Source organism: Podarcis liolepis, assembly GCF_965112155.1.
Source record: "Podarcis liolepis genome assembly, chromosome: 15".
Classification (NCBI taxonomy): domain Eukaryota; kingdom Metazoa; phylum Chordata; class Lepidosauria; order Squamata; family Lacertidae; genus Podarcis; species Podarcis liolepis.
In genome coordinates this window covers 3,559,301-3,573,435 of record NC_139566.1, presented here as the reverse complement: position 1 = coordinate 3,573,435, position 14,135 = coordinate 3,559,301, and positions in this window count along the sequence as shown.

Below are 14,135 nucleotides of genomic sequence, written 5' to 3'. Positions count from 1 at the left end.
ATGTGTGAACTGATGGACAAAGGGTCTGATTCAGTATAAGGCGAGTTTCCTATGCTCCTCCGACATAACTGCTTTCCTTTCCACTTCTGCTCCTTACTTAATTCTCCTGGGCACATCCGGCCGCAGGAAAGCTAGCAAACCCGTATACCCTTCCTCATTCCATCCCTGCATTCCAGGCAATTTAGCAACTAACGGGATTTGCAACTGAAAAGACAATTTGGAAAGGTATTGCCCATTTCCTTCCTTCTACTGCAGATAAAAGTTTTTGGGTCATTTGGGAGAGCCAAAACAGCTTCAGGACTGCTCACCTAGGCCATTTCAGAATGTGGCTCATGTGCGCACACCCTGTGTATTTATGAACATTTATTTTATTGATTTGACACCTTAGAGGCAAGAGGGGAAGGTACACGCAATGGCCAGTTCTCAGGTAACGATAACAGTGGTTAGATACCCAGACCTCATTGCTGGTTGTGAAGGGCCCACCCCCCTTAAAATAAGAATTTTAAGGTCTTATATATATAAAATAGATGTTCATAAATGTACCAAGCAAACACATACAAATATGTCAACTACATGTCTGAAACCCACAGAAAAGTCCTGAAACCATTTTCTCTCTCCCAAAATGACATCAAATATTTCTCTGCAAGGTCGAAGGAAATCTCCCCATTGTCTCTTTCACAAATCTTGTCATAAAGGTAAAGGTAAAGGGATCCCTGACTGTTAGGTCCAGTCACGGACGACTCTGGGATTGCGGCGCTCATCTCACTTTACTGGCCGAGGGAGCCGGCGTACAGCTTCAGGGTCATGTGGCCAGCATGACTAAGCCACTTCTGGCGAACCAGAGCAGCGCACGGAAACGCCGTTTACCTTCCCGCCAAAGCGGTACCTATTTATCTACTTGCACTTTGACGTCCTTTCGAACTGCTAGGTTGGCAGGAGCAGGGACCGAGCAACGGGATCTCACCCCGTGGCGGGGATTCGAACTGCCGACCTGCTGATCGGCAAGTCCTAGGCTCTGTGGTTTAACCCACAGTGCCACCCACATCTTTCACAAATCCTGTCATAAGGGCACATTTAAGATATGAATAGGGTGTGAGCCTGTGACCTGTGGCCTGGATTCAGGAATTGAGTAACAAGAGAGTGGCCAGGATGCCCAGGTAATCCAATCAGGCAACCTAGCAGACAAGAGAGAAAAAACAATGCACTCAGATTTCTGTTGTAGTCCGCCCCTCCTGTGATGTATGTATGCTGTTTCTAGGGGTGGTCTAGAGTTTGAGGATAGGCAATTTTAAAAGTCTATATAAGGGCAAGCACACCTTTGTTCTGAGTCCCCCCCCCCTCCGTGTGTGGGGGAGCACCTTGCTGCAACAGCTCTAAAAAAGATCAGGCTTACTAGCTGCTTTGCTTCTCAATATTCTCTGGTTGGCCTCTGTTCTCTTCTCCTACCGATAGAGAAGCTACAAAAGGACTCTATATGCGCTTTTGGGTACCGAAGGAGCAGTTTTTTCTCATAACACCCCCTAACATTCCAAGTTTCAGCCCCCCCCCCCAAATGTAGGTCTGCCACAGGCCAGCAGTATCCCAAAGGCAAAAAGCTGGCAACTGGAAAACCCCTTGTTTGCTTAGAGAGAGTTTAAAAAACGCACCGGTTCAGAGCAAAGCAAATTGCAGCAAAACAAATGCTTAAAAAACAGCACATACAGTGGTGCCTTGCAAGACGAAATTAATTCGTTCCGCAAGTTTTTTCTTCTTGCGAGTTTTTCGTCTTGCGAAGCACGGTTTCCCATAGGAATGCATTGAAAATGAATCAATGCGTTCCTATGGAGACCGTCCGGGGACATAGGGGAAGCGCCGCGCGCCTTCCCCTCTGTCCCCGGACCTGTTTTAAAGCAAGGGAAGGGGCAGCGGGGAGAATCGCTTCTCCCCGTTGCCGCCCCTTGGTTCAAAAGGGGTCCGGGGTGCGGGGGCAAGCTTCGTTTTGCGAAGCAAGCCCATAGGGAAATTCGTCTTGCAAAGCAACTCGAAAACAAAAAAACCTTTTGCCTTGCGAGTTTTTCGTCTCGCGAGGCGTTCGTCTTGCGGGGCACCACTGTACATTACTGCCCCAAGTTGTGGCGCAGTGCTATGCTGAGACATTCTGCCTGATCTGTGCAGAAGCAGCTCTGCTGATTTCCCTGTGTTTCGTACATGGGGTGTAGTAAGGAGGTGGGTAGAGTTGATTGCCCCCCAAGGACAGGAAAGGAGAGAGGTGTGACTCTGCGTCGCTTCCCTCCCGGCTAGACACCAGAGTCGGGATCCACACTCTTGCGACAGGGCCTCATGAGTCACGTTGGGGAACTGCCTTGACCTCTTCCCATTTCACAGAGGGAGAAACCGAGGCTTTCTCATGAGGCCCATTTTTGGACCACATGTGGTTGCAACATTTGGGCCTTTTCAGTTCAGAGAAAAAGCGAGTAAGGAGTGGCATGTTAGAAGCGCATAAAAATATGCGCGGCATAGAGACAGCGGATAGAGGGAAGTTTTTTCTCCCTCTCTTCCAACCCCAGAGCGAGAGCACAACATCCCATGTGGTTTAATGCTGGGAAGATTCAAGACAGATAAAGTCCTGTGGAACTCCCTGCCACAAGAGGGAGTGATGGCCACCAACTTGGATGGCTTTAAAAGAGGTCTGGATAAATTGGTGGAGGGATAAGGCTATCAATGGCTACTTGCCGCGATGGCTGGGCTCTGCCTCCACGGACGGAGGTAGATGGGCTTCCGAATACCAGTTGCCGGAAAACGCAGGACAGGAGAGAGTTGCTCTTGGGTTCGAATCTTGCTTGAGGGTTTCCCTTTGTGGCATTTGGTTGGCTGGACTAGATGGGCTGTTGGCCTCATTCCAGCATCCTCTTCTTACGTCGCTATCCGACTGAATCCTACTCCAGAGTAGACCCACCGAAATCAATGTCCACGGCTTACTTAAATCGGCTGGTTTCAATGGGTTTCTGCTGTGGGCAGAAGGGAGTTGGAGACAACCTGAGAGATCATTCCTGCCACTGCCTTGGTTCTGTGTTTCCCACCACCAGAGGGGTGGAAAAAAAATCCTTCTTCGGTCTTGTTCCGGATTTCCTTCGCTGCTGCGTCCTTCCCCGCTTTGGCCACCCACCTGCAAAGAAGGCGGTTAATTGGGAGCTTTGAAAAAAAGAGAGCGAGAGCAAGATCTGGCGAAACCCAGGAGGGGAGCGAATAGAAAGCAGAACAAAAGGAGCTTATTTTGGGGAGAGCTGGCCAAAGCCAGATTGCAGTTGGCAAGAGGAAGCTGAGAGCGGCTGGGGGGGGGGGGAGAGAAACATATGACGAAGCCCCCGCTCTGCCATCTGGTCCTTTGCATCTGCTCCTCGAAGGCCCTTTTGCCCCAAAGCTCTTTCCGCGGCAGCTGCTCCTTTTGTCTGCCCCTCTGCTTTCAAGGATCTTGGCACCAGGACAGAGCCGATTAGATCTCCCCTCCCTGGGTGGAAGCGAACCCTGCCGAAGAGCACAGCTGGCTCAGGGAGAGAGGGGTGGGCTGAGAGCGCACAACAACCTTGCATAGGATTTAGGAAGTGGCCTTAGGCAGAACTCAGTATTGTCGACACTGACCGGCAGCAGTTGCCTGGGGTTTCAGGCAAGGGACGATCTGCCATCAAGGATCGAACCAATGACCTTTTGCAGGCAAATCGGATGCTGTGTCCCTGAGCTGCAGCCGTTAAAAACAATAGTAAGGTTCCAGTCCTCATGTTTCTGAAGAAAATAGGAGGGGAGGAAGATGCCTTTTCCAGACCCTTGGTCCATCTGGTATTGCCAACACTGGTTGGCAGAAGCTCCCCAGGATATCAGGCAGGCAGGGGTCATACCCAGCCCTACCTTTGGGGGTCAGACTTGGGTCCTTCTGTATTCAGAGCAGTTGTTCTCTCGCTGAGCTTTGGGCCCTTCCCTGACAATAGAGTTCTTGCCTCAAGAAGGGTTTCCATCTCCTCTCATACGATATCTTTATTGTCATTGTCCCATGCAGAACAATGAAATTGAAAAGCTACATAAAACATTCAAAAACCGTAAAAACTCTGAAACCCCATCTTAAAATACAATATACTATAGAGACCCCTTATGCTGCGTTTAGAACCAGAATTGCATTTGTGTAGAAACTGTTTCTCAGGCGGCTAGTCCTAGTCTTTATAACCCTGTACCTTCTTTCCAGAAGGCAGAAGCTGAAAGAGGTCATTTCCGGGGTGCGCACGATCCTGCGCTATCTCTGCCGCTTTCTTATGGCACCTGGAAGAGTAGATTTGATCCAAGGTGGGAAGAGTGCGCCCAGTTATTCTCTCTGCAGTCTTTACAACCCTGGATAGCATTGTTTTTTCCCTGGCCGTGCAGCTCACAAACTACACACGCATTGCTGGTATTTCAAACAACCAGAATGTGAAAAGACCAGTTGAGTGCCTCTGAGCACGTGCAAAGTGGCTCACCCACACTGTTCCTGTCATGTGGCTAGACCCCACCTGTTGGTGCTTTTAGGAGACAAGCTTTTCGATTCTGGGAGTGCGGTTGTGAGGCTCCACTTAGGACCACGTCATTCGTGTGGACATCAAGTGGTCTGGCTGCAAGAAGGCAAGGATAGAGAACTTCTTGCTGGACTCCCAACTCTCATTGTCATCACTCACTGACCAGTGGCCACTCTGGGCTGACGAGGGAGATGGATGGTGTAATATACTCGGAGTCAAGTGTGGATTTCATGCTCTTTATTCAGCTCATAGTAGTGAGGAATGAAAGTTCCCCCCAAATATCTGCTTTATATACATTATTTACACAATGGGCCGCACGTGATTGGTTAATTCTGGGATACTCCCGTAGGCCAATCAGGTTGCGGATTCACTTCCACCTGGAGCTGGATTGGGTGGCTCCTGCGGACCAGTCATACTGCTGCATTGTTCTAGGACCAATCCGACTACTGCATTTTGGATCCTGTTGTTCTAGGACCAATCAGACTGCTGCATTTTTGGATCCTATTCAACTCAGTACATAACAGATAGCATAATCCAGGGGTCAGCAACTTAAGGCCCATGGGCCGGAAGTGGCCCTCGGGGGGTCATTTGACCGCCCCACGAGCCGCCCCCAAACCGAGATGCCCGCTCACGCGCTGCACTAAACTGGCGCAGTGCGGCACGGGGACTTGCTTCCGAGGCGCCAGAAATAACGTCTGCGCAGACGCCAAAAATTGCATCTGTGCATGCGCAGATGCCCAAATTCTGGCCCATGCAGGGATCTCCGCGGGACTGATCCGGCCCAGGCAAGATAAACCTTGCTGACCGCTGATAATCCAAAGACCTAGGGAAGGATGCTGCAAACTGGAAGTAGCCCTCAGTCCCTAGATACATAGAAGCATGGATCCCCGGATCAGATGCCTCTGAGCATGTGCAGAGAGAGTTTCTCCCGCAGCCACTGAAGAAGCACACCCCAGCTTCCCGTAACCTCAAAGGCAGCATGGCCCAATGGTCGGGGACGACAGTGATGATGAACTCCTTAGGAAGGCGGAGGTCTCTCCTTCCATGGAGGTTTCTAAGCAGAGGCTGGATGGCCATCAGTCATGGACGCTTTAGCTGCGATTTCCACTTTGTGATGGGTTGAACTTGCAACTCTACAGCTCTACGATTCTGTGACGGGCGAGACATTTGGACAACACGGCACTGGCTACCCCAGCTCCAAATCATGCACAGAGTAAAAATGTCCTGGTGTGCTTGAGGAACTACAGCCAGGCAAGGCACATCCATGGTTTCAAACTCTTTATTTTATGGATAGGGCTTGACCCTCTATAGTCTTGTTTTTTGGTGTGTTTTTTAGGGGATTAAGCGCCTAACACACCTTTAGCACAGCGCCCTGCCCTTTCTGGGTTTGGAGTTTCCCTCCGCACGCAGAGCACGGACACACAGCCCCCCACCCCACCCCAAATCATGCGCCACCACACGTCCGCAGCCCTCGGGACAAAGGGGAGGCTGCATTCCTTTCTCCCCCCTCCACCCCCCCCAGCTTGTGTACGTGTTTAAAGGGAAGAATTCAGAGCTGGTGAGAAAGCAAAACAGGGTTAGTTAAGCCATGTGCCCTTCATCCATCAAAGGTCTGGCTTTAGGATGATGTTGATGTATGCTTTCAGAGGCAGAAGCGACCTTCCATTATTATTTATTATTATTAATATTATTATTACGACCAGATCTTACAGCGGCACTCAGGAAAGTGTGGGGAGTGGGGGCTCTTGACATTTTCCAGATTTCAGAAAACAAAAAGTGGCTGAGATAAATGTTTTTCCCTTTGGTTATCTCCACTTGTATGACTTGACCAAAGGCTCTCTGGACCAGCCTGCATCTGGAAAATAAAACTGGCAACAATCCCAATTTGGTTGGAACCAAAAGTAATCTTGTTCCATGTCTCATATTGGATGGGAGGAGACCCCCCCCATAGAAATGGCACCCCCATCTTTTGACATCTTGGGGTGCTGATTGGGCTGGATTTTTCTCTCTCTTCCAAAGTGGAGCCGTAAACTTTATATTTGGAAGGAGTTGGGGGGCGGGTTGGAGGTAAGGAGTGGGTAAGTAGAAGGCCTCTTGGTCTTTTACATCATGGGTAGACAAACTAAGGCCTGGGGGCCGGATCCTGCCCCGTCACCTTCCAAATCCAGCCCGTGGACGGTCCAGGAATCAGCGTGTTTTTACATGAGTAGAATGTGTCCTTTTATTTAAAATGCATCTCTGGGTTATTTGTGGGGCATAGGAATTCATTCATATTTCCCCCAAAAAATATAGTCCGGCCCCCCACAAGACCTGAGGGACAGTGGACCGGCCCCCTGCTGAAAAAGTTAGAATCATAGAATCCTAGAGTTGGAAGAGACCACAAGGGCCATTGAGTCCAACCCCCTGCCAAGCAGGAAACACCATCAGAGCACTCCTGACATATGGTTGTCAAGCCTCTGCTTAAAGACCTCCAAAGGAGGAGACTCCACCACACTCCTGGGCAGCAAATTCCACTGTCGAACAGCTCTTACCGTCAGGAAGTTCTTCCTAATGTTTAGGTGGAATCTTCTTTCTTGTAGTTTGGATCCATTGCTCCATGTCCGCTTCTCTGGAGCAGCAGAAAACAACCTTTCTCCCTCCTCTATGTGACATCCTTTTCTATATTTGAACATGGCTATCATATCACCCCTTAACCTCCTCTTCTCCAGGCTAAACATGCCCAGCTCCCTTAGCCGTTCCTCATAAGGCATCGTTTCCAGGCCTTTGACCCTTTTGGTTGCCCTCCTCTGGACACGCTCCAGTTTGTCAGTGTCCTTCTTGAATTTTGAAGTTTGCTGACCCCTATCTTAGATACTGATCAGAACTGCTCCAAAGCTTATTCCTCACTTCCTGTGGCCTTGAGCAAGTATTTTATCACTACACTTCGCAAGTGTTGCATCTCAGACCTGTGCCCCCAACTCCAGGCTTCTCTATCTGCCCCATTGAGGTGCTGAAGGACAGAGCTGTGTGTGCCCACCCGACCCCTCTGCACCCCATAAGCAATCCTGCTGCCCTCAATTGCACTGCCCTCTTCAGGTTTTGTATGTGGACTATGGGAATCATCATCATCACATTTGCCTCAGGCATTGCCTCTTCGTCACCATGAGGTCTAGGAACTTGCGTCTTTTTTACAGCTGAAATGTTCCGGATGCGAGGTTGTGTCTAAGCACAAATATACGAGGTTGTGAACTCAACTGCATTACAATCCACACATGTGATAACTATCATTTTCTTTTATGTTTCTATAGCTGCCATTTTAGTTTTTATAGCTCAGCTTTTACTGTTATTTCCCGTCCAAATTTAGGTGCTGTGTTAGAGCAAAGGAGGGAACCCTACTCTGTCGTTATAATATGGGCTTTTCTGTTTTAACAGAATATTTCTTTATTTCTTTCTTTTCTTAATAAATTGTATTTTATTAATAATGTTATAAAATTTTAGGGTACACACACATAACAGACACATGTTCCACCGAAAACCAGTCCTTCACCCTTCAAAATTTAGGAAATATCCCCTGAGAAAACTACACATTATTTTAGCACACAAAACAATCCCAAAAAAAGCCATATTGGCTCTCTTAATTACTCTAATTATTTCCTCTCCAGAAGGCAATATCTTGGAGGCACCTTTCCCATTATTTCTTTTTCACTTACAAAACCTTAAAGGCATATTTTGTGTAGGAATAGGGTGGGCCTGTGACCTGGATTCAAGAATTTTAGTATTTACCATCTCAAAAGTATGGCCAGACTGCTCACGTAATGCAATTGGTAAAACATTTCCACTATGTTGGCAGACAGGAGAGAAGCCACACGCTCAAATTTCTGATGGAGACCACCTCTTCCTGTGATGTAAGTGTGATGCTCTTAGGGTGGTCTTTGGCAATGTCTAAAGTCTTCAAAGTTTCCTGCACACTTTGTTCTTGGTCTCTCGCCTCCTTGCAAGGAGAGTGGGTAGGTGGGTGGACTCTGTTGCAACAGAAAAATGAAGATCTGCCTTGCTTTGACCGGTTCATGCCTCCATCCATTCTTCTCTGACCGATCCTGGACTTAGGAGGACTCAGAATCCCTCAGGGAGTTGGACAGGAAAAGTTTCCACAACAATAAGCAAAATAAACCAAAGATAAGGAGTAAAAGAACTACTGTTACAGCAGGTTGAAAGCTGCATAGGTGTGCATATTACCGCTGAACTGGTTGTTCCAAAACATTACAAAAAATACCCATTTTCCCGTAAACCTGTTAGGCCGCGTTATATGTGTTCTTTGGCAACGCTAGCTCAATTATAGTAACCGTGATTAACAACAGGTTTCTGTCGATGCTGTTTGCCCGATCCTCCTAGGCTTTCCTTCAAATTCTGTATTCTAATTTAATGTAAAATTTTGCTGGGGTTTGAAAGAGGTGGGGGGACGGTGCCCGTATTCTGCCTCTTCTCTGGAGGCTGCGGAAATTGGGAATCCATAAACATCATGAGTCAGTGAATGTGCTTGTAAAGTCTTGACACAGCACCAGTGAGTCATAAGAACAGCTGACATTAGAGGAGGCTGGCAGCTCCATCTTTGCAAAAAAACACAACACACCCATTTATTTCCAAATTGTCCTCCCTGGCTACACGCACACACCATACACTGAAAGCACGTGGAAAGCACCTGGGAACTGTAGTTTAAGGGTGCTGGGAACTGTAGCGCTGGGGGGGGAGTACCACCATCCTCAGGATTAAATGTGTGCTGTGGGTGTGTGCCCCCACCAACCCAAATCCCTAGGGACAAAAATGAAATAAAGACAAGAAATAGCAATGTGCGATCAGCGTTTGTTGTTCCTCAGTCGTCGTTACGAGGAATCGTAACAGATAAGAAATGCCTACTTTCTTATTCCCCTCCCGGTACTTTCTATTTACGATCGCTATGTAAAGCTTTATAGCGTGTTTTTGTGATGTCCTGGTTCCGCCCTCCCTGTTTCCTGATTTCTTATGTTTTCTTGTTGCCCCTTTATTGTGAAAAGTCTCCAAGCAACTTGCGCTTCGCCTGTCCTAACAACAGGACAATAAATATTTCTTTCTTTTTTTTAAAAAAAGAAAGAAATAAGAAATGTGGTTTCCTTGGGGAACCCCCTCATTAATACAGAGGTTCATCACTGGCAAGGAAAGTGCACTCTGCACATGCTCACGTCTGTTAGATTTTGGGTTTGGGTTTCATCAAGACTTTATTATGAAGTCAAAAGAACAATCCAATGCTCTTTAGTTCTGATTATTATTATTATTATTATTATTATTATTATTATTATTATTATTGCACTTTGCCTCTAAACTTCTTTTTCACCACATGGTGTTTATTTGCCCCCCTGCACAGTCCTCTCACCCCCTAACCAAGGGTAAAGGTAAAGGGAGCCCTGACCATTAGGGTCCCGTCGAGACCGACTCTGGGGCTGCGGCACTCATCGCGCTTTGCGGGCCGAGGGAGCCGCATACAGCTTCCGGGTCATGTGGCCAGCAGGACTAAGCCGCTTCTGGCGAACCAGAGCAGAGCACGGAAACGCCGTTTACCTTCCCGCCGGAGTGGTACCTATTTATCTACTTGCACTCTGACGTGCTTTCGAACTGCTAGGTTGGCAGGAGCAGGGACCGAGCAACGGGAGCTCACCCCGTCATGGGGATTCGAACCGCCGACCTTCTGATCGGCAAGCCCTAGGCTCTGTGGTTTAACCCACAGCGCCACCCACGTCCCTTAACCCGGGGGGGGGGGGTTATATATCAGCTGCATGGGGAACCCCTGATACCCAGGACAGGTCAGCGCTATACATTTAAATCACACAACCCCCTCCCCAAATAATCTCCAGAGCTAGCTGGCTGAATTGGTCCTACTTGGGCCAGCGAGGAGGCCAGGGGAGAATTAGCTGTGGGGTCTCAGAGCGGGTGAGGGAAGGGAAGGGAAATAAAAGAACAGGCTGAATTCAAATTAAAGGCCAGGCGGAATAGACCTCCAGAACAAATTAAGTTCTTAACCCGAGGTACCACTGTAGTCCCAAAACATCTGGAGGGCCAAGTTTGCCAATGCCTGGACTAGAAGACCCTCGTGGGTCCCTTCCAACTATACAATTCTGTGGTGCTGTGTTGCATAATGGAATATGTATTTCCTTTCTGGGATTCAAAGGACATTTGCTCTGATCAAGGAAGGCTCTTCTGACCTTTTCTCTATTCCCTCTTCACAGCCACATCTGCTCCAGAGTTTCCTCACAGAGTCTCTGGCTATGAGGGTGTCCTTCTGAGTCATCCGCGGCTGACTCGCTAACCCACAGCCATGCGCCCATCACCTGCCCTTGGGGCTGATGTGAGGGTGACTCAGATCTAGAACTGAGAATTTCCATTAGGTACTAATTTTTTGGCCTGTTCCTGGCAATGGCATGTTGAGGCGAAGTTCCATTTTCAAAAGTACACATTTGTGCCATCTCTGTTGGAAAAAAATATTTAATAATTTTTCCGTTTAACAGACAAGCGAAGCAAAACAATACAGATCAGACAAAAAACCTTTCGTCCCACACAATTGCTCTGTTTTACCATTTCAGATCCGGAAAGAGCGAGCCATTTTTTTATTTAAAAAATGAAGAATAGGTCAACTGAAGTAGTTAGAACCGAGGTTATATTACTTTGAAAACAAATGGTTACCTGAAGGAGTGTCTCCAGCCCCATCGTTCTGCCCGGACGCTGAGGTCCAGCTCCGAGGGCCTTCTGGCGGTTCCCTCATTGCGAGAAGCAAAGCTACAAAGGGAACCAGGCAGAGGGCCTTCTCGGTAGTGGCGCCCGCCCTGTGGAACGCCCTCCCATCAGATGTCAAAACGATAAACAACTACCTGACATTCAGAAGACATCTTAAGGCAGCCCTGTTCAGGGAAGTTTTTAATGTGTGATATTTTAGTGTATTTTTGGTTTCTATGGAAGCCGCCCAGAGTGGCTGGGGAAACGCAGCCAGATGGGAAGAGTACAAATAATAAATTATTATTGTTATTGTTATTATCAAATGCTGGAACCAAAGGCCTTGAGCAGTCAAACACACACCTGGACACCTGGGGTTACAATATCCAGTGTCAATCATAGAGTAAAGGTAAAGGTAAAGGTAAAGGTAAAGGGACCCCTGACAATTAAGTCCAGTCGCGGACGATTCTGGGGTTGCGGCGCTCATCTTGCTTTACTGGCCGAGGGAGCCGGCGTTTGTCCACAGACAGTTTTTCTGGGTCATGTGGCCAGCATGACTAAGCCGCTTCTGGCGAAACCAGAGCTGTGCATGGAAACGCCGTTTACCTTCCCGCTGGAGTGGTACCTATTTATCTACTTGCACTTCATGCTTTCGAACTGCTAGGTTGGCAGGAGCAGGGACTGAGCAACGGGAGCTCAAACTGTCGCGGGGATTCGAACCGCCGACCTTCTGATCGGCAAGTCCTAGGCTCTGTGGTTTAGACCACAGCGTCACCCACGTTCCCCAATCAGAGTAGACCCTCTGAAATTAATGGTCGTGGGAAACGGAGTTCCATTCATTTCAATGTGAGTAGAACTTAGTTTTGAAGAAGTGAACCATGCATCTAAACCACCTGGCATTCCCAAAAGACTCCTGGGAACCCCCCACACAGCCACATTTCCCAGCACCCTTATCAAACTACAGTTCCCAGGATTCTGGGGAGGCGAAGCCAGCTGCTTTCAGTGTGTCTTGGAAGCAACAGGTTTTCAGTTCAATGAGCTCAGGCCTCTTGGAAGGCTAATGCCAGCCATTTTCTCGCCACCAACCCATCCAGCTCTCTAGCCACACCCAGATGGCAATGAATGCCAACTTTCACACTATTTTTTTTGTATTGATTTTTATTTGATTTTTACAAATTAAAGTTTGCATTCAAAAATTACAAATAAAAACAAATAAACAGATTCTTCCGAATCTTTGGACTTCCCTCTGCCCCTCCATGAGTTCTGTTGTTAACCTTTTCTACTGCATACTTCAAGTCACTCTAATTGTTCAATTGCCCATTATATCCAAAGTCTCTGTTACATTACAAGTGTTATTTAAGCCCTGCCAAAGAGTTCAGTTGTTTACAATGGTCTGCCAAATGTAATATAAATTTACCGCTTTCTTTATTAAAGTTTTGATCTTCCTGGTTTCTGATTTTCCTGGTCATTCGTACCATCTCTGCATAGCCCATTCCACTCTGGCAGGGACCTTATCTTCTTTCCAGCTCTGGGCTACTAGCATCCTGGCAGCTGTCATTGCGTACAAAAACAGTCTTTTCTGCTCCTTCGGTATTTCTGTACCTATAATTCCTAACGAAAAAGCTTCTGGGTTTTTTAAACAAACATTATTTCAAACATTTTTTTCAACCCATTATATATCATTTCCCAGAATTCTTTTTTTTACTTTACAGTTCCACCACATATGATAAAAGGTGCCTTCTTTCTGTTTACATTTCCAGCAAATATGTTGTCCTATACATTTTTGCTCATTTGCTCAGAGTTAAATACCAACTTTCACACTGTAGATTGCAGCCCGCCAGGATATCAGGCTCCAGATTTTCCCCTAAGTCAGACTTATTGCCCACCAAGCTTAGTGCTGTCTGCACTGACTGGCAGAAGCTGCCTGGGGTTTCAGACAGGGAGTCCCCCCCCCCCCCGAGCCTGCTGGAGCTCTAACACTTCCCAAGAGCTCTACCACTTAGCAATGGCCTGTCCCCAATAGGAAGTGGCTTTATAATGAGCTCAAACTATGTCCATCCTTCCTCCCTTTATTCATTTTTGTTGTTTAGTCATTTAGTTGTGTCCACCTCTTCATGACCCCCTGGACCAGAGCACGCCAGGCCCTCCTGTCTTCCACTGCCTCCCTCAGTTTGGTCAAACTCATGTTTGTAGCTTCGAGAACACTGTCCCACCATCTCATCCTCTGTCGTCCCCTTCTCCTTGTGCCCTCCATCTTTCCCAACATCAGGGTCTTTTCCAGGGAGTCTTCTCTTCTCATGAGGTGGCCAAAGTCTTGGAGCCTCAGCTTCAGGATCTGTCCTTCCAGTGAGCACTCAGGGCTGGTTTCCTTCAGAATGGAGAGGTTTGATCTTCTTGCAGTCCATGGGACTCTCAAGAGTCTCCTCCAGCACCATAATTCAAAAGCATCCATTCTCTGGCGATCAGCCTTCTTTATGGTCCAGCTCTCACTTCCACTCATCACTACTGGGAAAACCAGAGCTTTAATCATTATTAGATTTCTTTCCTCCAAGGAAGTGAAATACTTGCTCCCCCTTGTATCCTCACAACAACCCTGTGTGGTAGGCTAGGCTAAGAGACATAGACTTTTGGTCCTGGGCCAGCTGTGTTAGCATCCAGCCCTCACCTAACCGGCCCAAGGGGTATCCCCCTGGCTGTCCGCTTCCTGCTGGCTAGCCTCAGTGTTGCCCTTGTGAAACAGGGAAGGAGGGAACCGGAAACAAAACACAAATGAGCAGCGTTTTCTGAAACTGGCTTCTTCCTGCTTTGAGCAGCCAGGGTTTAGCACGGGCTTCTTAGCATGCTGCAAGCACTGGGTGTGGGACTCCCTAAAGGTAAAGGTAAAGGGACCCTTGCTCCAGT